General features: G+C 40.0%; 1 protein-coding gene across 3 annotated transcripts in view; it reads right to left on the bottom strand.

Annotated features, from left to right (window-relative positions):
* The window catches only part of LOC117270314 (bromo adjacent homology domain-containing 1 protein), a 64,346-nt gene that overhangs the window by 29,248 nt on the left and 9,917 nt on the right, over nt 1–25,181 (bottom strand). The window contains exon 1 of one of the 3 annotated variants that reach the window (XM_033647838.2): nt 8,964–9,144. The exons of 1 other annotated variant lie outside the window; for it this stretch is intronic. The gene's annotated coding sequence lies outside the window, so the exon portion shown is untranslated. Of the gene's footprint in view, nt 1–8,752; nt 9,145–25,181 lie in introns of those variants that run through there. One more of the 3 variants, XM_078173664.1, reaches the window with a different exon arrangement.

Here is a 25,181-nt window from a genome sequence, read left to right on the forward strand (position 1 = left end):
ATACACAATATCTCGGTATTCTCTACAAAATGGGCTCCATGTTCAGATGCAAGTCAAAGCCACATTTGAGATGTCACGAGCACTTTTGTAAAAAAAAAAAGACTGTGATCAAAATAAAATGCAAAGACTGGGATTCTCTAGTGCAGGAAAATAATTTAAATATTTGTATTTATTGAGGTTATTAATCTTATTTATGCACAGAGCAAGAGGGAAGGAGCGAGAGACACTTTATCAGCATCAGAAATGTCTTGTTTATGAAACATCTGTGTTGTCGCTGCATTTTTTAAACACATCTGTCGTCTGAATCCAGGTGTTGTCTCAGTGACACACAATAGACTACAAATACCAAGAAGAGCAGCGACGCCCTAGGATCCACCTCACATTCAAACTAGCAGCACAGTGCTTGTTTGCACCTGTGCTGCTGTAATTTCAGTCATCTCACAGACTGATTTAGTGCAACACATGCAACATATAGAGTGATGTCACGCTGTAGGCTAATGAACAGACAGATTAAACATAGGAGCAAATAACGATATATTGTACATAGTCGTTATATTGAGCAGCCCTACTATGAAATCAATCCTGTTTGAAATATCACGTAAGTTTTTAGTCTTGGCTCATGCAAACACTGACGTTAAATGACGTGGACATCGTCAACAACCAATAGCTGCACTCTCTCCAGCACCAAACAGGAAGCAGCAAACAAGGCAGACAGTAAACATGGAGGGGACTCTGAGGAGGGTGCAGGAACATAACGAGGCTCAGTACTCCAGTAGGAAAGGAGGAGAAACTGGTGGAGTTGTGGAGAGAACAAGAGTCCACATTTAATTTGATGTGTATCTGATCCACCAACCAGCATTTATATTAGTGAGAAATCTTTGAAACAGTTCTCTCATCCCACAGTCTCCTCACACTGAAACAACACAGCTAACCAACGGAGGCTGGCACTGAGTTGAGGTGACAAAAACCAAAATGTAGAGTTTGTACACAAATACAGTTTATCTTTATGGCTTGTATTGATGCTGATATGAGCAGGTGTCAGAATTAAATCTTTTCAAAGTCTTTTCAGTCTTTCACAACAATGAAATCTTGTTAATTATGAGGACAAAAGTTCAACCCTTATTTATGCATTATATCAATACAGTGGTGATACGGATTAAAATAAACTCCCACACATTATAAAGCCGTTACTTAAAACACACCAAACACGAAAACTGAGAGTCACTTGAGAATATAACATAAACATATATTTATGACAACAAGCCATACGTCTGCCAGCTTTTAACTAACTCCACCCTTACAATGCAACACTGGCTAAGTATAGAATTGATTTTAAACTTTTACTAATTAATTTCAAAGCCCTACGTGCCGGTACTCCAATATACATCATAGATTTACTAACGCCCTCTGAGCCTAGCCGCTGCCTGCGCTCCTCAGGTAGAACCCTCCTAACTTCTAACAGTTCCTGCAGCACGCCTCATTACAATGGGAATCAGGACATTTCCCGTTAGAGCTCCACAGGTGTAGAATTCCTCACCTGGGGAACTTATTTTGGCAAACTCACTGGGTGCTTCTCAGAAGTCAAGGAAGGATTCTTAAATGGCTGAATTTCACGGAGGCTACGAGGATCCTTCAAATTCTACCAAGCACAGAGTCCTTCATTTAGAGAAATTTCAAGGATGCACGTGTGGATCCTCAGCAGGTATAAAGCACCCACAATTGAACTATGGCTAAGTCCCGCCCTCAAATGCAATGAGCCAATCACAGTGTGTATAGCCATTCCCATACACTGGGACATTCTCTGCCTGGACGTCCATTAAAATGCATTACACAAAGTCAGTTTGTTCGGTTTTATGAGCTTTTTCTGAGATTTGAAGTTTAAAAATGGTCAAACGGTGTGCATGGGGTACATGCAACTCTGACACAAGGTATTCTGAGAGGCTGGGCGACCAGGTGTATTTTTACACTTTAAACCACATCTCAACCGACAAAAGTGTCTCCTTTGGATAAAGTTGTGTGGTAACGTTAGACCACAACATCAACTCAACGTGAATAAGATTAACAATGATGTCTACATCTGTTCTAAGGTAAGTCAACATTGTGTTTGAGGCAACATATTGTCACTTTGCTGGAAAGAAATATAAAGTTATCTTTAACATCTCTAGCTAACGTTAGCTAAAGTTAGCCTAACGTTAGCTCCTAGCTGCGTTGTTCATCATGTCACCTTGTTTGCTGGGAGTTCATTAGCCTATTTTGTTCTAGTTTTGTACTTTGGTGATCGTACATCATTGTTAGCTGTTGTCCAAAGGGCTCTAGTTAAGCTAACGTTAACTTCTGGAGCTTAGCTTCATTAACTTATCTGTAATGGCAGAGATAACAAAGGTTGGCAAACGTTATGCTGAATGATTCAGTGTAAATACTGTAGCACCAAACTAACGGAGAGACACTCTTGGTAAAGATGGTAAAAAGGCCGTTATCCTTTTCTCATATTCTGAGCCAAAAACCTTAACTTCAGTGGCACTTTAACTTGTTGTCTTTGATGGTGACGGCAACCAGATGCGGTTCACAAGCGTACACTGTGACCTGTAAATTTTGGCTTGTAATTTAAGCTTTTCATCGACCTTCTCAACAATAAAATGATGAATATATCCCTCCAATGCGTAGTTTAGGCCCTTTTAGTTACTTCTCAATGACATCTGATTGTTATGTCCCCAAAAATCATCAATTGCCTCCTGTGAAATGCCGTGTACTGTGACACCTGCCATAGCGCCGGTCATTGAATGTTGATAGTTTGTCCGAGTGAGTTGAGGGGGCGTGGCTTAGCCATAGGTCAATTCTGCTGGAAATGAAGGCGGGGCCTCCTCAATGAAACCTGCACCAGCTGAGCTCAGCAAGGTCTTGATATATATGTCATTTATTTGGATCAATATCTCTGAAAGTTTACTTCCTTAAGATCCCTGACTTTGAAAAACACCAAGTGTCTTCATTTTTAATAATTTTTTGGGCATTTTGCCTTTAATGGACAGGAGAACCAAGTGTGAAAGGGGGAGAGAGAGAGAGGGGATGACATGCAGCAAAGGGCCACAGGCTGGACTTGAACCCGGGCTGCTGTGGGAACAGCCTTGTACATGGGGCGCCTGCTCTATCCACTAAGCCACCAATGCCCCACCAAGTGCCTTCATTTAAAACACTCCTCAAAACATATTTTTACAGAAAGTTTTTTTTTTTTTTTTACAGTAAACCTGTTGTATCTAGTTTCTATCATTCTTTTATCAAATAAATAATTTATTTATTATTATTACAGACTCTGATTTATCTGGTCTCAGCCTATGTTCAATGTTTTAACTGCTGTTTTTATCTTGATGGTGTAAACTATTTTATTTGATTCATAAAGCACTTTGTAACTGTGTTTAGAAAAGCGCTACACAAATAAAGTTTATCATGATTAGTATTTATTATAATTTATTCATTTATAATAATTATTATTATTGTTATATTATCATTATTATTATTATTATTTTAAGCAAACTATGGATCCTCAATAGGTTTAAATACACTGCCTGTGAATTCTTTTAATTTACTAGATATTTCCCTGTACTTAAGGGTAATAAATACTTTGTATATAAGTGTTTTAAATCATTTATAATGAACAACATATACGGGATTTTTATATGTAGGGTTATCATATATAATATTATGTTACACATTCAATTTCAATTGAAAAAACTGTATTTATACTCGAGGGGCGATTCTTTAGTACAGCTGTCACTAACAATTATTTTCACTGTTGATTAATCTGTAAATTATTTCCTTGATTAATGACTGCAGCTCTATTCCTGAGGCAGGCTTAGTAAGGAGACACATAGAAACATGAGAGGACAAAACATGAATGAAACCAGTGACCTTGTGGTAAAGAACAACACAGTCCACAGCAGTGACAACACACGACCAGCAGCAGCAGTGGCCCAGTAGCAGAGGTGGATTTAGATGGTCAAATGTTCAGCAGTAATAATAAATCAATTTAAAGCCTTAAAGCGCCAGAGAGTAGAGCAACTTCAACTATTTCTCAGCATGTACAGCAGGTTTAAAAACTATTTTTTTATCTGTTAAATTTGTTGGTATTGAAAAAGTACAACCCAAACTAAGAGGGGCTGATTTGAGGAAGGAAGAAGGGAAGCATTTTGGATCCATGAATTAAAGACACTTGAGCCACATGGACTTAAAGAAACACAGGATTTAAGTCCTTTTCTGTGACATAATACTAACTTATACCTCCCTCCACAGGTTATTTGGATCCACAGGGAGAGATGAGCTACTTAGACGGACAGGGGGAGCGACAGGGAGGTGACAAGGGCCCAAGTGTGCTGTGGTTTATGTTGATGATCCTTTTTATAAATGTATTTAAACTACTGCAGACACGATTATTTGTGATTATAACTATGTTTTACTGTGTTATGGAGCATCCATTAACTGTTTTAAGACCAGTGATGAATGCTAGACGTTAACAAAGACGTTCATGAACACTTAATAATTTGTTGTTATATCTGTTTATAACAAGATAAACAAGGGACTGTGTGAAATTTAAAATAAGCAAGGCCTTCCACAGCGTTATCTATATTTTCTTTGGACCCTCAACCTGAAAAACTGCATTACCCTACACCCCTACACCCATATTAGTGTAGTCAAAAACATTACATCTTTACATATCAATTCAGAATATTTAAGACTGTTTAAATACTCATTTTCAGCTGTATCGATACTCCACTACCAGCTGTGCTTTAATTACACTTTTATTGTTGTTTACTTCAGTCATTCTGCTGTTCTCTGCTACTAACCAAGAAAAGGAAAGTCATTGTTGTCATGTCATAGCCTTTTTAGATTTATCTTTGAATAAGAAACTCAACTTGCGTGCCCTTGATGTCAGTTTTCCACGTGGTAACAAATATGTATCGGAGATTTATATTTTTTAAAGGTATTGTATTGCTGTTAGGAATTCCTACATTGTGACAACACTCACAGGTGTAGATTTTGGGGGACACAGGGGACACATCCCACTTAATATTTACTACATCCACTTGTGCACGCCACTCCACCAAAAATTATTATTATTTTTTTTTTTTTTTTTTTTACAAAATTAAAGAGCTTCACACCCTAATTGACTCAGGAAAAACACAGATTGGTTCACTGGGCAAGACACTCTGCACACACTATATCCTGTTAAAACTATACTCACAACTCTGATTAATTTTCATGACTCTATTGATCTGAGGACCTTTACGCACTAAAGGAATATGAATGACTTACAGGAATGGACACATACTTTGAGGAAGCCAACAATCTGCTTTTATACATCCGGAAAAAAATTTAAAAAAAAACAAAAAAAAACGACCTGCATAACCTCCTCACCAGCCAGTATTACACCTGCACATTAACACCTCATCCACTTCAAATGTTCCTCCTGTCAACTTTCAGGTGGAGCCATCAAAAATAAATAACTTTTTATATAGGCCCAGTTGAATATTGTGATAATAATGTGTAGTTATCACAAAAACCCACAGCACACCATCTGAGAACCACTGGTGTAGGCCGTATTGGTTTTTACACAGATACACATGTTAATACCAAGTGTATGAGGCTGTAACTTACATGACGAGGGGTCAGAAATATAGAATTGGCTTCATTTTAAGGTGTCACAACCTGAAAAAAATGTTTATAAACCACTAAATTATCCAACCAATCAGCAACACACCTTATAGAAAACAATGTAATGTATTCACCAGCCAATATTACACGTGTATATTAACACCTCATCCAACTTATATGATGAGGGATCAGAAATATAGTACTGGCTTCATTTTAAGGTGTCACAAACAAACAAAAGAAATGTTTAGAAACCACTAAATTATCCAACCAACAAGCAACACACCATATAGAAAACAACTCTGCATGTCCAGATCAGTTGCATAACTACAATCATAACCTCCTCATTAGCCAATATTACACCTGTACATTAACACCTCATCCACTTCAAATGTTCCTCATATGAGGACACAGGGTCTCAGGAGGATATAAGGGGTCAGACATATAGAATTGGCTTCATTTTAAGGTGTCACAAACCAATACATAATATTTATAAACCACTAAATTATCCAACCAATCAGCAACACACAGTACACCTTATAGAAAACAACTCTTCACAATGTAATGTACTCATCAGCAAATATTACGCCTGTAAATTAACATCTCATCCAACTTATATGATAAGGTGCCAGAAATATAAAACTGGCTTAATTTTAAGGAGTCACAAACCCCAAAAACATATTTATAAACCACTAAATTATCCAACTAATCAGCATCACTTGATACATCTTATAGAAACCAACTCTACAATAACCATAACCTCCTCACCAGCCAGTATTACACCTGCACATTAACACCTCATCCACTTCAAATGTTCCTCCTGTCAACTTTCAGGTGGAGCCATCAAAAATAAATAACTTTTTATACAGGCCCAGTTGAATATGGTGATAATAATGTGTAGTTATCACAGAAACCCACAGCACACCATCTGAGAGCCACTGGTGTAGGCCGTATTAGTTTTTACACAGATACACATGTTAATACCAAGTGTATGAGGCTGTAACTTACATGATGAGGGGTCAGAAATATAGAACTGGCTTCATTTTAAGGTGTCACAACCTGAAAAAAATGTTTATAAACCACTAAATTATCCAACCAATCAGCATCACACAATACACCTCATAGAAAACAATGTAATGTACTCACCAGACAATATTACACGTGTATATTAACACCTCATCCAACTTATATGATGAGGGATCAGAAATATAGTACTGGCTTCATTTTAAGGTGTCACAAACAAACAAAAAAAATGTTTATAAACCACCAAATTATCCAACCAATAAGCAACACACCTTACAGAAGACAACTCTGCATGTCCAGATCAGATGCATAACTACAATCATAACCTCCTCATCAGCCAGTATTACACCTGCACATTAACACCTCATCCACTTCAAATGTTCCTCCTGTCAACTTTCAGGTGCAGTCATCAAAAATAAATAACTTTTTATATAGGCCCAGTTGAATATTGTGATAATAATGTGAGGTTATATCAGAAACCCACAGCACACCATCTGAGAACCACTGGTGTAGGCCGTATTGGTTTTTACACAGATACACATGTTAATACCAAGTGTATGAGGCTGTAACTTACATGATGAGGAGTCAGACATATAGAACTGGCTTCATTTTAAGGTGTCACAAACAAACAAAAGAAATGTTTAGAAACCACTAAATTATCCAACCAACAAGCAACACACCTTATAGAAGACAACTCTGCATGTCCAGATCAGTTGTATAACTACAATCATAACCTCCTCATCAGCCAATATTACACCTGTACATTAACACCTCATCCACTTCAAATGTTCCTCATATGAGGACACAGGGTCTCAGGAGGATATAAGGGGTCAGACATATAGAATTGGCTTCATTTTAAGGTGTCACAAACCAATAAATAATATTTATAAACCACTAAATTATCCAACCAATCAGCAAGACATAATACACCTTATAGAAAACAACTCTTTACAATGTAATGTACTCATCAGCAAATATTACACCTGTAAATTAACATCTCATCCAACTTATATGATAAGGTGCCAGAAATATAAAACTGGCTTCATTTTAAGGTGTCACAAACCAATAAATAATATTTATAAACCACTAAATTATCCAACCAATCAACATCACTTGATACACCTTATAGAAACCAACTCTACAATAACCATAACCTCCTCATCAGCCAGTATTACACCTGCACATTAACACCTCATCCACTTCAAATGTTCCTCCTTTCAAAAATGTGAGGTCCTCACATGGGGACACAAGGTCTCAGGAGGATACAAGGGGTCACAACCTAAAATGAACATGTTTACAAACCACTTAATTATCCAACCAATCAGCAACACGCAATACACCTTATAGACAACAACACATCATAATGTAATGTACTCACCAGCCAATATTACACCCGTACATTAACACCTCATCCAACTGATATGATGAGGGGTCAGAAATATAGAACTGGCTTCATTTTAAGGTGTCACAAACAAACAAAAGAAATGTGTATAAACCACTAAATTATCCAACCAATCAGCAACACACAACACACCTTACAGAAAACAACTCATCAGCCAGTATTACACCTGTACATTAACACCTCATCCACTTCAAATGTTCCTCCTTTCAACTTTCAGGTGGAGCCATCAAAAATAATAACCTGCCAAGGTGACCAGTGGGACCAGATACAGGCTCTTATTTTATATTCCCCGTGTCACAGCTCCAACACGAGGCATGTGGAGCTTTATCAAGACACAAGAATCTCCAACATGAGGTCACTGTGTTTGTTTCCTTCAGACTTGCACCGCAGCCTTGAGCTCCAACACCATCCGCTGATGTCGAGGAAGCTCCGCATGCACGCAGACCATAATGCACACACGGGGTAAATATATATACACGTATATATACATACAGTGGCCGAGCGATACAGTAGGATGGGATACAGTACAGCTTGACGTAGCTGCCCATCTGAAGTAGCCAGGCTCTAAATATGGGCTGGAGAGGGGAGGAGGAGGGGGGGCTACCCGAATACACACACACACACACACACACCAAACACACCGAGCAAAATAAAGGGCAGTCACCCCTCCTGATCACATTTTCTAACCGGATTCCGTGTTTCCGACACGGTGGCTGTAGTGATCCCGGTCCTGGTGGAGCCCCGGAGGATCTGGCACGTAGCAGCAGCCCCGTGTATCGCTTCTGGTGCACGAAGCGAAAAATGGGTTCTGCGCTCCTCTCTGGACGGCTGGGCAGTCGGAGCAACTTCAAACATTCAGGGCGATATACCAACACGAAATATGCAGCTGGGAACTTACGGCTCGCCGACACGCTTCCCCCTGCCAGCCGGGAACCGTCGAACAAATCCGCTCGGTGGAGGTGGAGGGGGAGGAAGCCGCCGGACTGGTGCGATGGCAGAGCTCCGTAACTGGGAGAGCTGGGGAGGAGTGGAGAGAGGACGGTCGGTGGCGCTGCCTGCGAGATGTGTGTGTGTGTGTGTGTGTGTGTGTGTGTGTGTGTGTGTGTTGCTCTTCCTGGTTGGGCTTCCACCGATTTGCAGAAAACTTAATCTTGAACCAATTGCCACACGGACCAGCCTCGCTTGACACCCCCGTCCTCCAATGACGGACAAACAGCTGTTTATCATGAAGGGGGGAAAGGAAACTAAAATATGTGCGCTGTATATGCGAGGTATAAGTTGCTTCCACTACATTACAACGCGGCGCTACATCAACGGGCGATGGATGTTGCTGCCCCCCCCCCCCACTACGACGACAGACAGCCTCACCCTGTCATTTGTCGTGACCAAACCACGACCAGTCAACCACCAGACTGTTAAAGCACGTCGAGAGAAATTCATGTGAAGGAGGAAGGCGTTTAAAACCATATCAACAGTGTCCCATGTGGTGCGTGGGAGATATGGTTTTTAAATGCTTCCCATTTAACAAAGTTCTGATGAGTTATGGATGTAAAGGGAGACAAACACTCACTTTACAGCTGCTCTTGGACTGTTAATGGGCTTTAAAGAGTTAACAAAATAACTTTTCTAAAAATATATGTATATATGTATATTTATGACACCACAGATACATTGGTATGTTTCTTAAGTATCATATCATCATGTGAGATGGAGGGGATGATGGACAGCATATCACATAGGCGAGACACCTGCCAAGCTGCTGTTTGCAGACCACTGTTTGAGACCACAATAAAACTTTTTTTAAGCGACCTGTCACTGTGTTTCCAGCAGCTGTTCAGCCACTAAATGTGGGTGTTATTTTAGCACTCTGTCACTGGGTTTCCACTGGGGATAGTGCCACAAAAAGCAGTTGTTTTTTACTGAGACGTTGCTGACGTTACTGTTCTTCAAGCAGCTATTTAGCCCCTAAACATGGGTGTTTTGTAGCAACAGGTCACTGTATTTCCAGCTGCTTTTTTTAGCTACTAAATGTATGTGTTTTGTAGCAACACGTTACTGTTCCTCCAGCTGCTTTTTAGCCACTAAATTTTGGTGTTTTGTAGCAACACGTCACTGTATTTCCAGCAGCTTTTTAGTCCCTAAACATGGGTGTTTTGTAGCAACACGTCACTGTATTTCCAGCTGCCTTTTTTAGCTGCTAAATGTAGGTGTTTTGTAGCAACACATTACTGTATTTCCAGCTGCCTTTTTTAGCTGCTAAATGTAGGTGTTTTGTAGCAACACATTACTGTTCTTCCAGCTGCTTTTTAGCCACTAAATTTTGGTGTTTTGTAGCAACACGTCACTGTATTTCCAGCAGCTTTTTAGCCACTAAATTTTGGTGTTTTGTAGCAACACGTCACTGTATTTCCAGCAGCTTTTTAGTCCCTAAACATGGGTGTTTTGTAGCAACATGTCACTGTATTTCCAGCTGCTTTTTTTAGCTACTAAATGTAGGTATTTTGTAGCAACACATTACTGTATTTCCAGCAGCTTTTTAGTCCCTAAACATTGGTGTTTTGTAGCAACACGTCACTGTATTTCCAGCAGCTTTTTTAGCTACTAAACGTGGGTGCTTTGAAGCAACACGTCACTGTATTTCCAGCTGCTTTTTTTAGCTACTAAATGTAGGTATTTTGTAGCAACACATTACTGTATTTCCAGCAGCTTTTTAGTCCCTAAACATGGGTGTTTTGTAGCAACACGTCACTGTATTTCCAGCAGCTTTTTTAGCTACTAAATGTGGGTGCTTTGAAGCAACATGTCACTGTATTTCCAGCAGCTTTTTTTTAGCCACTACATTTTGGTGTTTTGTAGCGACATGTCACTGTATTTCCAGCAGTTTTTTATCTACTAAACGTGGGTGCTTTTTGAGCACCCTGTCACTGGGTTTCCACTGGGGAAAGTGCCAAAAGCAGTTGTTTTTTACTGGAGACGTTGCTGATGTTACTGGATTTTTAGAAGCTTTTCAGCCACTAAATGTAGGTGTAATTAGCAAAATGTCACTGTATTTCCAGCAGCTCTTTAGCCACCCAACGGTGGTGTTTTTAGCCACTTGTCACTGTATTTTCAGCAGCTTTTTAGCTACTAACTGTTTTTAGAGTACTCTGTCACTGGGTTTCCACTGCGGATAGTGCCACAAAAAGTGGTTGTTTTTTACCGAGACATTGCTGATGTTACTGTATTTCCAGCAGCTTTTTGGCCACTAAATGTAGATGTTTTTTTAGTGACCCATCACTGTATTCTTAGAAGTTTTTTAGCCACCCAATGTGAGTATTTTGTAGCAACACGTCACTGTATTTCCAGCAGCTTTTTAGCCACTACACGTGGGTGTTTTTTAGTGACCCATCACTGGGTTTCTACTGGGAATAGCACCGAGGCACTGCTACGGAAGCTGCAGTCATCTGCAGACCATTGTTCAAGACCAACAAACAATAAAAGTGGGTGTTTTGTAGTGACCCGTCATTCTGTTTCTAACAACTTTTAGCCACTAGACGTGGGTGTTTCTCAGTGACCCATCACTGTATTTACATGAAGAAACGCAACGTTTAAGGTATCTACAACATAATATTGTACAAATGTAACATATTGATGGTTTGCAGAAACATACATGACTGCAAAATTTTAGTGGATATGTTAAAATATTGTCATTTTAATTCTAAACTGTATGCTGTGACAACTCTGTGACTAATGTGTGGTAAGGTTCAGGCACAAAAACCACTTTGTTAGGGTCAGGAAAACATGCTTTGACTTAAAATACCCAGTTTGATCGCTACAAATTAAAAAATACCCGGTCCTGTCACCACAAACGCAGCTGGAAATGTCCTGAAATCTCATTATAAAGACCTGGTTGTTGCCACAAACACAGCTTGAAATGTGCTGACCTATAGTTCAAAATACCTGGTTTGTCACCACAAACACAGCTGGATATGTCCCAACATATGTTCCAATTTAGTTGCCATAAACAAGACTGGAAATGTCTCAACATCTGGTTAAAAATACACAGCTGGAAATGTGCTGACCTGTGAAAAAAAAAAAAATCGTGGTTTGTCACCACAAACACATGATACTCAATTTTGCCCATTAACACAGCTGGAAATGCCCCAATGTCTCGTTAAAAATAACCAGTTTCGTTGCTTGGCAGCTGTCTCACCTATGTGTCACACCATCCACCATCCCCTCCTCCTCCGGCTGAGAAACTCCGCTCATATACATGTAATGAGAGCTACTGTACATCACTTTAAAACATGTTGACATGATACCCATGAAATGTACAAATGTACATATTTATGGTTTGCAGAAGAAGCAAGAATGCGATTGGGCTAGTCCCATTAACAGCCTAACAGTCCTGTGAATTTGAATTTCCATTGTGCATTGTTTGGATATGTTGTCTGACTATAACACACACAGTGACTGACTGTGGCAGAGGAAGTATTTAAACTCTTTACATACATAAAAGTAGTAATACCACACTATAAAATACTAAATAATAATAAATGCATTCAAGAATTATCAGCAAAATGTAGCCCTTAAAAAATAAATAAATCATTATTGTAGCTGATGGAAGTTGAACTAATTCTAACTCTAACTGTATCTACTGGATTTTTCATCCATAGCAATCATATTTTATACATTCAAGGACTGCAACAAGGATTTTAGAAATATGGAGATCATGCCCCCATCACCAGCTCTTAAGTCACTTATTCAGCTTACTGTTCATTCATATTTTTTAATATTAATTTCAAAGCTAAAATGATGTTTCACAGCATTGAAATTCTAGTGGTAACACTCTGAATTATTTTTTATCTATTTAGTCATATTAATACACGTTTAGTTAAATCTACCTAGTAAATGCCCACATTGTGTACATGTTACGCTGTAGAATGTAAACTCCACCCACCTACAAGCCTCCCAGAGTGAAATACCAAGGACATGACCTCAGTGTCCTCAATTACAGCAACGGCCCTCCATATAATTTGCATGTGTCGTAATCTACAACACAGCCATAGCTGTCAAATAAATATAGTTAAGCAATACCAAAAGTACAATATTTCACTCTTAAGTGGTGGTATAGGGAGGCAGAGAATGGAAATACTCAATATGGAGATTAGTACATCAGTAATGTACTTAGTTACATTCCACGACTTCATACTGAGCATGGGGATTGATGTAATCCACTGTATATATATATATTATATACTGCCTGCAGAAGATAAAGGCTGAGGGAATCTCTGTGCATCAGCCTCTCAGAGCTCAGACTGACTTTCTCAACAGGCAGGAGGTCAGATCTGCAGTGATGAGGGTCTGAAGCACACCGTTATACAGCTAGTTTATAAAGGTGAAGCAACAAAAAGCATGTTTTTATTTGTGTAAGAAGAGGCAGGATGCGGCCGTGTAGTGATTCAGACTGCCTGCACTATAGGTGTCTCCAACCTGGTCACCAGAAGAAAATGTTGGCATTGTACCTTTCTGAAAATCACGGATATGTGACACTGGTACGTTTCATATGCATCATATCAGTGTTTCCAAAGTGATGTTGTCGTGATCACATGCAAGCTGATTTTGTCACGAGGAAGTGGAGGGGATGGTGGATGGCATGACACTGCACCTTCAGTCGTGGTTGTGCCACCAAAGCAGCCAAAACATGATCTTTTCCTAAACATAACCAAGGACTTTTGTGCCTAAACCTTACATGAACCACAGCGTTTCTGAAATGTAAAGTTCCAGTGTATCCACTCCATATTAACATGGTTTGCAGAAATGTACGATGCCAAAATTTTTCTGTAGGTCCCCCTGAGAGTCTGAGGCCCCTGGCCAGGGACCAGCTATGTCCAGTTGGCAGTCTAGTATTGCTCTGGGGTCTCATTTATAAACATTGCATACGCACAAAACGAGGCCTGAAAGAGGCGCACGATACTCTATAAAAATCATCTTGATGGAAGAAACTTTGACCTGTGCATGCAAAGATTTTGGACACAGGAAATTGGTGACGCAGATGGTGAGGTGGAAACCTGATTGTAGAAACTGTAGACTATTTTTTGGTGCAATATGAAAATAAAAACAACAACTAAAAAAAATCATAATGATCATTTAAGGAAAAAAAGCCCTACTCTTCGTCACAATGCCCATTTTAGGTCACAGAAGCAAGATTTTAAGTGAGAGGTGAATCCCTTATCAAAATACGGAAGACTGTCTATAAGAGTGTATCTTATTCTTTCTAGCTAAAGTGTGTTTGTAAGGTCACTGAGCCACATCTTTGCTGTGTGGACTTCTTTCTTTTTCCAGTGCATAGGGAGCAGTTTCTTTCCAATCATGAAACAATAGGATAGGAAACATTGCCAAGTGTTGCTTAACTTTCTGACATCATTAAACATTCCTAGAATAATATTAAGTGGTTCTGCTTCTAGTTGAATTTGAAGTATTCTAGATATTAGTTTGAAAGGGTGTTTTCTGTGCAACCTATCTTCAACATATGTAATCCTAAAATCTAGAATTACTGCCTTGCGGTTGTTTGCCTCTGCTAACCAGCCAAGTTGCATTTACAGTTTAAATCTATGTCTGTGAAAACATGGATGCTTCACCCATATGTTTTCCCCCTGCAGCACATAGGACCTATATAATCAGCACAGTTTCAGCATGGAATGAAATGTCTCCCGTTCTGTTCCTGAGTTATGACCTCGAATAAAGGCCAGAAAAGTGTTTTTGCAGAACATCATGATGTCACAGTGAAGTTAAACTTTGACCTTTTAGATATAAAATGTCATGAAAATTTACTGACATAGCCAGGACTCTCTAACATTTATTTATCTGAAGGTTAAGGTAAGGGAATATAACAGACAGGCTTTAATGTTTCCACAGAAAACCAAATGAAGCTCTGGTGAAAGTTCAGTCAGTACGACAACACTTTTAATTTCCTCACTCCTTGCATGCACGCACACTCACAATCTTAAATTGTCATTGTGCGGGTCTGTAAATTGAGTCATCGGCTGTCCTTCAAATGATTCACAATCAACCAATAGCAGAGTGACACACCTTCTCTGTCAGCCTATCATCTCACTGCTCCTCATTTTAAATACGGTTCCTTCTCTGCCGTAATTCTGTCTTGCTGCAGTCGTGCGCATGCTCCACCTCCTCATCACCACCGAGTCTTTACAGATTCATCAGCCTCATACGCCTCAGCAGCCTCAGAGTCATCAGCCACCGCCACCAGTGTCTGGACTCCATGAGAGGATTTATCTTACTGTCGCCTAGATGCCATCAATCACAAAATATCTCCCTCTGGTGTCCAAGTACCAAAGACAAAGATTTAAGACTTAAATCTTAATCACAACAAATTATCCTTTCCTCTGTGCACTCATGAAATGTTAATTGTTAGCATATCTACTACATAATGACACACAAATGTTACATATCCAGGGTCTGCAGGATTGTACAATGCCAACGTTTATTCTGGTGACTGTGTTAGTGTCTCTAAAGGGTGGACAGGTTCCTCGTGTTGCAACTAGCCCATGCCACATCGCCATGGTGTTTACACAGCCTCCTCTTACTCTGCCAGATGTGCTTCATGTCGCAACATCAGCTGCTGCACCTTATTAAAAATCTCCGAGCAGAGCTGTGTGCTTCAAAGATCCTGCCTGTTGACAGTGTTTGGCATTGATCTGATAAATGATTGACTTTATGTGTGTAAATTAAAGGAAATAAATTACTCAGTGCTAACATCTGAAACTCGCCAGTTACCATTTTTTTTAATCTTGTCTGTCATTATAGCCACAAATGGCATCACAGAACTGGCATCTGAAAATAGCAGGGTGTTGCTTACCCAGCCTTAACATTTCTTGCACACAATCTGCCTGCCGCCAGTTCGATGGAGAGGAACTCTGCAAAACATTTTAACAAAAACAGATGATCTCCAGTTTATTGAAGGTGTTTTGACCATTTAGAAACTCTCAGTTACCGTACAACATTTAAGGTTCATAGGTTTTAATTGCATCTGACATGTCAGGAGCATTTCTTAGTGGTTTTTTTCTTGGCCCAGAAAGGCTTCGAGCCACTTTTCTGCGCGGTACTCAAAACCCTTTTAAATGGCAAGAAATGGTGATGAAAGTCAGAAAAGCTGAAAGGGCTGAATTATACAGTTGAATACACTGTTATTACATCAATTCAAACTCTTGAAAAGGTGCCTGTTACAGCCCGAGCCTTTTTGTGCTGTGGGAAAGAGTGTGAACGAGTGAAAGAGTGATTGTGCCAAATAATCAATACCTTCCCTTTTTAGAGAGGCTGATCCAATCAGGTCTATTGTTACATTAAGAACTAATCACTTGTTGTTTGTCTTAGAAAAGATTTAACTTGTTATAACCTTCACCTGTGGAGGTGATGTTGTGAGAACATCTCTGACACCTGTAAACCCAGAGAAATAAACACGGTGGTATTGATAAGACAGTTTGAGGGGTAAATGGGGGGGGGGGGGGGGGGTATTCATCAGGTGGCCGACAGTCACAAGACTCCACATGAATGCAAGTGCAGCGTTTACGTCACATCGTTCAAACTGGAACCACAAGCAACCACATCTGAAGAGCTGTTTATAACGTCTGGGATTTCTGACAGCAATATCTCCTACTACAATACTGTCTCACTCTGGCAAAATGGCTGCAGAGCCTCCAGCACCAAAAATGCCCTCCAAATAATGCCACAGGTCCGTCAAAACACGCACCACAAGATTCATAAACAGTCTCTACCCCAAAGCCATCACCATACTGAACTCTGAACTGAAGCGAACTCACCAAAACACATTAGAGTTATTTTTCTTAAGTGCAATAACTTATTTTATGTGCAATAATATGCATGAGCACTTTTTTAAAAATCCATTTTAACTGCAGTGAGTGTATTAAGAGAGAATGCGAGTGGAATGGAGGCATTTATTTATTTATTTATTTATTTTTATTACTATTGCACCTGAATTTTGTTGTATGTAAAAAAAAAATCTGAACCATGGTAGTTAAATCCAAATAAACACATACAATGTGTGTAAAATAGCAACTGTTTGCTAACACGTTACAACTTTATGAGGTGACAGCATGTCATGTTGTCATCTTGCTCACCCTCCACAAAGTGGATAAAAAATAAATACATAAATGCAGCTTTAACCATGATGACTAAGTTTCTCTTAATCCAAACCAAGCTAATTTTGTTACCTTAACATCACCATATTTCAGCTTTACTGCAGTTGCCAGTTTATGACATGAATTATTCAATTATTTAAATATAAAACATAAGCTTGGGATTTGCAGACTGAACAAAAATCAACATTTTGCTGAAGGTTGGTCAGGGGAATTAAAAACTGGAGCACAGCTGAGTAGAGCTTTAATGGTTTACTATCACACATTAAAGTTACAGTAGATAACTTCAATAAAAGAAACATCTTTTTGTCATATTGGCTGAAAATGTGACCACATCCTGACAGAAGCACATGACCTTAACGTAAGATTTTCCTTAAACTCAGTGTTAAGGCTTTCTTAAAACATTTCCTTCACACTTCCTTAAAATGTTCACCTACATGTAGGTATTAAAGGTTTTTCCCCTATCTTGGTGTTATATGTAAGGAATCCCTTAAAGTTAGTTAAACCATTGCACAAAAGACTTAAAGTATCACAAGCCTGAGCACAAGCAAACAAATGGTTATCATGGAAACTGTAGTAATTTACCACTGTAAAATGTTTCAATGTAGTAAATGCCTTAATTTTTTTAGTTAATTGAGGAAACCATTTAAGGGATTCTGTGCAACAGCCTTAAGTCTTGAGTGTCACCCTTAAGGTGTTTTGTGCAACTGGCTCCAGGTTCCTCTAATGGCATTTGCCACTGCGCCTGAACAAAAACAACCAATCAGAGGCAGGAGGAGTCTCCAGCGCAGCATCACTCACTGCTTTTGCACACGCTGCACATCTCCCCTCCCCCTGCGCATGCTCTCACTCAGTCAAGCTCAATATCTTCAGCACGTGGCTTCAGGAGAAGCTTTGCAAACACACTGGCTGAGAAACAACCTGCAGCAATGAAAAAACTGCCCATCGTTTCTTCAGAGACATCAGCGTTCACAGCAAAGACAGAAGAAAACCAACGACTAAAAGCAAACTGAAAAGAAAAAAAGAGTTAGGTCTTTAAACACATGCCATGTTTTCTGCGCCTTCAAATCCATTGTTGTCAATGTGGATGCATGGAAGACACAATCAAAAGCAGGAGCAACACTGTCATTGCACACAGGCGTTCCCAAGCACCTATTGTTCAGATTGTGACAGCCACACCCTGAGATAAACTAAGTTCAACTTCTGGAATGCAGCAACACACACGGCATGTCATGTGACCAGGAACAATCAATCATAGCCGGTGGACATCTTTATTTTCCTATGTGAATATCAGTCTGTGGTAAATATCAAGGAGAAGTTGATCATTTTAAAGAAGGGCTACCCGGAGCTTTACATCTGTCCCATGGACAATGTTTTAAAACAAACTTAAAAAACGAAACCTGGAACAACATCAGCTCCAAATTTAAGATTTCTGGTAAGTAGACTATGACACGATGCTGGTTTTGGTCGCTTAGCAACGTCAAACACAACCTACCTCCACACCTCATGAAGTTTGCAAAAAGTAGCACCCACCCAGTGCCTGACTCATCGTTTTCCAGGCAGTAAAAGATGCTCAGCGGATCTGATTGCTGATTGGTTATCGTTACACAAATCAGTCGCCGAGGTTCAGATTTGACAGCCCTCGCAAAAAAGCGTATGACGCGAAATCTCACTACTCGCTTCATTTGCACTGCTTAATTGGTGCGTATTTTGCCTCAGGTCCATCGCGCCACCTGGCAGGAATTCGCATCTAATCACGTCTTTACATTAATTTACATGTTATTCACACACTCGAATTGTTTAATTTGCAACTGGTGTGAATTTGTTTTATTCGCGCCACATGTGAACACAACATAAGAGAGCTCCGAAGGTAAAAAAAAAAACTGTTAGGAGCAGGCAGGAGGACTTTCAAGAGGCTTAAAAGTTTCTTAATGAGAGGAGACATTTTCAGAAAGACAAAGAGGTAGGATGGATGAGAGAGAAATAATAAAATCCTACAGATTATATGCTGCATTAGAGATGTGCTCACATCTCTCACCCAACACATCAACAACATAACACCAGAAATAAAGTGATCACCACACTAAGACATCTGACAACTCATAATGTGACATTGCAGCAGTGATGACTTGGGTCTGTCGCAGCTCTCCATCAGCGGAATCATCACACTAACAATAACAGCATTTCTCAAAGTCTCATAATGTGATGCAGTTCATCTCATTTAAACTGGGCGTCCACAGCTTGCAGGTTCACCATCTGTTAAAAGAATGCATCGCACCTAGCAACAGGGTCCACCACACTTCCTCACTAAGGTAAAAGTTTCTGTCCCTTCCTTGCTCAGATTCGCTCTGAGAAATTTCCTAAAGACTGACAGGGCCGGGACCCAATCGATAACCTACAATAAGAATTCACATCAATAACAACAAACTGGCAAAAATACCATACGACTATTTGGAACATAGTGAGCAAAATAAACGATTACACTGCAGGAGCTGTTGTAAGATTTTATCTGGTTGTTTTTTAATACTAAACTTAATAACTGTGAATCCTTTGTTGTCAGTGAAAGAGGCAAACTACAACTTTTAACAGCCACTCTTAAAGTCTGCAGGGATTGGACGTCTCCTGCTGAAAGCACAGACTCTGTGAGGAGGAGTATCCTCACTTCTCACTTCAAAGCCAGAGTTTTAGTTCGCTCATTCAATGATTCACTTTATCATATTTTCCTACAGTCAGAGACGTTAACTGAGACAAACTGCACTTCAGTACCTGCAGCTGTTTCAGCTGTACTTCAGTTTTATTTAAGTTTATATTAAGTTTTTTTTTATATTAAGTTTATTTACTTTATTAATCCCCTGAGGGGAAATTCAATGTTTTCACTCTTGCTTGTCAATTACACACAGGGACCCACAAACAGGACCTATACATGCACAAAGTGGAGAGATGTCAGAGTGAGGGGGCTGCCCTTTGGTCAGGTGCCCCGAGCGGTTGGGGGGTTCCGTGCCTTGCTCAAGGGCACCTTGGCAGTGCCCAGGAGGTGAACTGGCACCTCTCCAGCTACCAGTCCACGCTCCATATTTTGGTCCGGACAGGGACTCGAACAGGCGACCCTCCGGTTCCCAATCCAAGTCCCTACGGACTGAGCTACTGCCGCCCCAAATTTTAAGTAGATGTACGCTTTTGTGAAAACATTTTGTTTTTTCTTGGTGTTAATTAAAAAGATTTAGGATAATTCACTGTTGTGTTCACAGCCTGGGGACATTTTACTGTGATGCAAGGTCAGTAATTAAATAAACTAATGATATTTAAGAGTCAAAAGCACTCTTAATTATTTGCTTCAATTTGTTATGACAGGCACTAATTATTAATTCCTGACTGTTGTTATTGTCTTAGATTCATACTGATGGATCAGTAAACATCCTTCAACTGAGAATGTACTGTAAAGGTGGATTTATACTTGGGCGTCAGCTTTATACAGAGCCTACGCACGTGGCCTACGCCGTTACTACACCACTAGTTGGCGGCGGAGGTTTCTGTTAAGTGCTGTAAAGTTTGGTTGATTCAAAACACACATTAAACACACATTAAACATGGCTTAATAGAGACAGTTTCAAACACAAGTACACAAATCAGCTTCACTATAACTCGCAGCATTCACAGACAAACACTTGTCTTTATCTGGACACATTTTCCCCACAAATACAACATGCTAACATTATTAGCACAAGCCAATGGCATTTTACATTGTATAAATTAGCCTAGCAGCTAGCAGACTTTTCCTCTACTCATATGAAGCCAGGGACAACAGCAACATTTAACAAAGGTAACGTTATAAAAACTGTCTCCATTACAGCTCACAAGGTTCACTGACAAAACAACTGTCTTATACTAAACACGTTTTCCAAACAAATACAACATGCTAACGTTATAGGCACAAGCCTATGGCATTTTACATTGTATAAATTAGCCTAGCAGCTAGCAGACTTTTCCTCTACTCATATGAAGCCAGGGACAACAGCAACATTTAACAAAGGTAACGTTATAAAAACTGTCTCCATTACAGCTCACAAGGTTCACTGACAAAACAACTGTCTTATACTAAACACGTTTTCCAAACAAATACAACATGCTAACGTTATAGGCACAAGCCTATGGCATTTTACATTGTATAAATTAGCCTAGCAGCTAGCAGAGATTTCCTCTGCTCATATGAAGCCAGGATAAATCACACAGAAGACTTGAAATGCTATTTTTGTGGAGGCTTTATTGTCTCACAATTTATTGTTTCTTATTTGTGAAATCAAAGTAAATAAAAGCTTTGTTTCCACTGAGGGAAATGGTTTCAGCTTGCTATATTTTTAATAATTTCACTGCTTTATGTTGCTGCAGACAGCGATTTCTGACAGGGAACTGAAGCCATTATAAAGCTCTCTTCAAAGCCAGACTCCATTGAGAAAAACAGTGATTTAACATCACTGAACACAGGAGCTGCTGGTCTACCGCTGCCTCGATCTGTTGCTGGGTTTAAAAGGGTTAATTCAGATTCACCAAAGTCACACAATGACACTAACAAACTAACTGATCGAGGCTGCAGTAGACCAGCAGCTCCCCAGTTTAGCGAGTGTGTCGACCCTCTCTGATTCGCCTCTCCCTCCAGGAGCCTGGTGGGTGGAGTCAGGTCATCAGGGAGATTCAGCCCACCTGGGCAGGCTGCAGGACTACATGAGCTGATGGCAGTCGACCAGTCTTTCTCTACTCTGGTTTCCACCCTGTTTGGTTTTGTTATGTTTAGTTTATAACTACACTCCTTTCCATTGTAGTTAAGTAAAATAAACTTCTCTTTAGTTGCGACTCGTGTGGTCTCTCTTTCTGTGTCCAGCCTTGAGCCGGGTTGTGACACGAGCCAAAATAACTGTGTGTGTGTGTGTGTGTGTGTGTGTGTGTGTGTCCCTTTCTGTCTGTGCTCTCTGAATTTGGACATTTTTGCAGGTCTCTGAACACAGAACTCTTCATAACTTCTTTTGCCTTCATTTCCTCAGCAGCAGTTTGTGTCGTTCGACTCACAGGATGAATAACTGATCAGTCGATCTGATCAGAGCTGATCAAATCAGATCGCTGGATGAGAGGAGCAGCTGCTATAAAACTGTGTGTGACAGCACACTTTTTAGACCCAGCACAATGAACGGTTTAGTTTCATTTTCACAGCGCCTGACGCTCTGCTGCTCTGTACACAGAGTACGCTCTGCACTCCGAATGCCATGAATAACTGAACAGTATATACTATATTCCAAAAGCGCTTCTAATGAACGGTCCAGCCAAAATACATAAAATCAGTATGTGACGGCAGATGTTTATACCATGGCAAGACAAAAAAAGTGGTAAAACACTGACTTTGAGTAAGTACCCCATACAACCCAACTTCAAAAAAAAGGATCCTGATCAGATGTTGAACCAAGTCAACTGGTCCCTTTTGATGCGAAGGAGCAGCGGCTCTACACCGAGCTCCCTCCGGAAGTCTGAGCTCCTCCCCCTATCTCTAAGGCTGAGCACAGACACCCTACAGAGGAAACTCATTTCAGCCACTTGTATCTGCGACCTCATTCTTTCGGTCACTACCCAGAGCTCATGACCATAGCTGAGGGTTGGGGCGTAGATGGACCAATGTATTGAAAGATGCCAAACCACCTATACATCTTAATTCAATTCAATTTATCTTTATTTATCCCAAGGAAATTCTTGTGCCGGAGAATGCTTCAAATTACAGTAGCACTAAGTAGAGAAACCACAATTTAATGCTCACAGCCAGAACAACCAGTGGGTTCCCAGGTCAGGGTCACTCACTTGGTCCAATTTTAGAACAACAGAGTATTAAATATCTGACAAAATATATAAATATACCAGATAAGAAGTGTTTTCAAGGAGCAAAAGCAAAACCAGTGCTTAATAGAGTAACACACTGCACTGTTCACTCACTCGTGAATAAGACACTGAGATACTAAAACTCCTTCACTTGAGTAAAATACTACAGTTAGACTAAAATTAAATATCTCACTGACTGAATCTTCACTAAAGACAAATAAACAAACAAACACATAAAAAAGCCTAAAATGTGACTTTCAAACATAAAATCAAATGTCAAAATCAACACTGAGAGACACACAGGGGACCACACGTGTCATACATGGACACATTCATACAGGGATCTGAGTGCTGGCTGCCCCGAAGGATTACACACACACACACACACACACACACACACACACACACAGTCTCAGTTCCACTTGTACAGTAACCAACATTCTTCACTCCATCTACATGTTTCAGACCGAGACATGAAAGCGTCACACTGACTGCAGACTCAGAGCATGGCGGAGCATTGAAAATTAATTCAATAATCAGGGCAGAGCGTCTGTACTTAAATGGCCACCACGGGTTAATTATGAAATTAAGCAGATATCCCCATGAAAGGACAGAACCACGCATATTAGAAGTTCATGTTATTCACAGGGTCAGCTCGGGTTACATTTTCCTACAGAAATATGTCAGCTGTTAAACATTGACGGGGCAGGAAACAGCCCAGCAGACGTGATTCATGTCAGACCTGGTGTGTGTGTAGGTACCGGGCGTCTCCAGGACAATGACAGTGAATGAACATAAACAAGCCTCCTCCAATGAAACCAAGCAACCATGACGCTAATCTCGCTTCTCATCGCACAGCGCTCCCGTATGGAGCCGCTCAGATGACAAGCAGTGTAAACACACATGGATGCACACAATATTTGATTAGGTGTTAGACTCAAATTAAATTAAATTAAAGGTACAGTCGGTCAAACAGATCACATGGCGTGTTCAGAGGTGTGCTGTGTATCTGTGTGGCATCACAGGTGAAGGGAAAAGTTAGTTAATGATTAATAGAGAGTAGCAATAGGCTTCATCGTTTGAAACTCAACAGAAGGTTTGATTCAGTACAACACAACTCAGTGCATCACACCCAACTGCAGTGGTGTTAGAAGAACTCAAAATCTTCACTTAAAGGGACAGTTCACCCCAAAATCACCTGTAGTGCTATTTATCAGTCTAGATTGTTTTGGTGTGTTGCAGAGTGTGCCAAAAAATAAATTAGCCTCTTTCCAGAAATCATGATCAGTTAATCAAGATAATCCACAGACCTTGTTGAGAGCAGTTTCATGTAGGAACTATTTTCTATCTGCCAAACTACACCTGCCAACCGTATCATCGCACAGAAGGAAGTGTGCATCTACTCATGGACAAGACGCTCGTGCTTGTGACAGCCTGAAATGGAAACATTAATGGCATCCTCCTTGACTGAGCTGTAGCGTTAGCTTGCTCATTGGTGCTTGGTGAGCTAGCAGTAGATGCACACCTCCATCTGCATAATATTGTGGAGTACTCCAAACCAATAGATAGCACCTGCCTGGGTCCAGACCTTTGAATCCACTGAGATCCAGCTGACTGATTCATCTGGCATCATGACATGGAACAGCGGTTTCTCAGTTAAAATAAAAAAACAATTAATATATGCCTCGGGGGGAATAACGCCGCTGTCACGCTGTTGTCAAGCTGCGCACCAAAACCAATGAGGAGTAAAGACAGTCTTTGTGCTATCGAGGCTGTTCTAAATCAGCGAGTGCTTTTATTAAGTAATTTGTTTTACATCATTCCACTCCATTTTTAAAAACCTGGCAAAACAGGTGTGCTGGCATGGCTAAGACAAGATAAGATAAGATAAGATAAACGTTACTGTCCCCAACAGGAAATTTGTTTTGGGCACATAGTGCGACATAGCTGCCTTGCATGAACTGATGTTAAATTAATACGTTAGTCTCTTTTGATGCAATGACTAAAGATGAAAACGGAGGGTAACAAGTTGAAAATTCTGTCTGATATCAGGCAAATATCACACTACAAGGAAAATTGTCCCTTTACATCGAAGTACCAATACA

The sequence above is a fragment of the Epinephelus lanceolatus genome, chromosome 13 (assembly GCF_041903045.1).
Source record: "Epinephelus lanceolatus isolate andai-2023 chromosome 13, ASM4190304v1, whole genome shotgun sequence".
Taxonomy (NCBI): Eukaryota; Metazoa; Chordata; class Actinopteri; order Perciformes; family Serranidae; genus Epinephelus; species Epinephelus lanceolatus.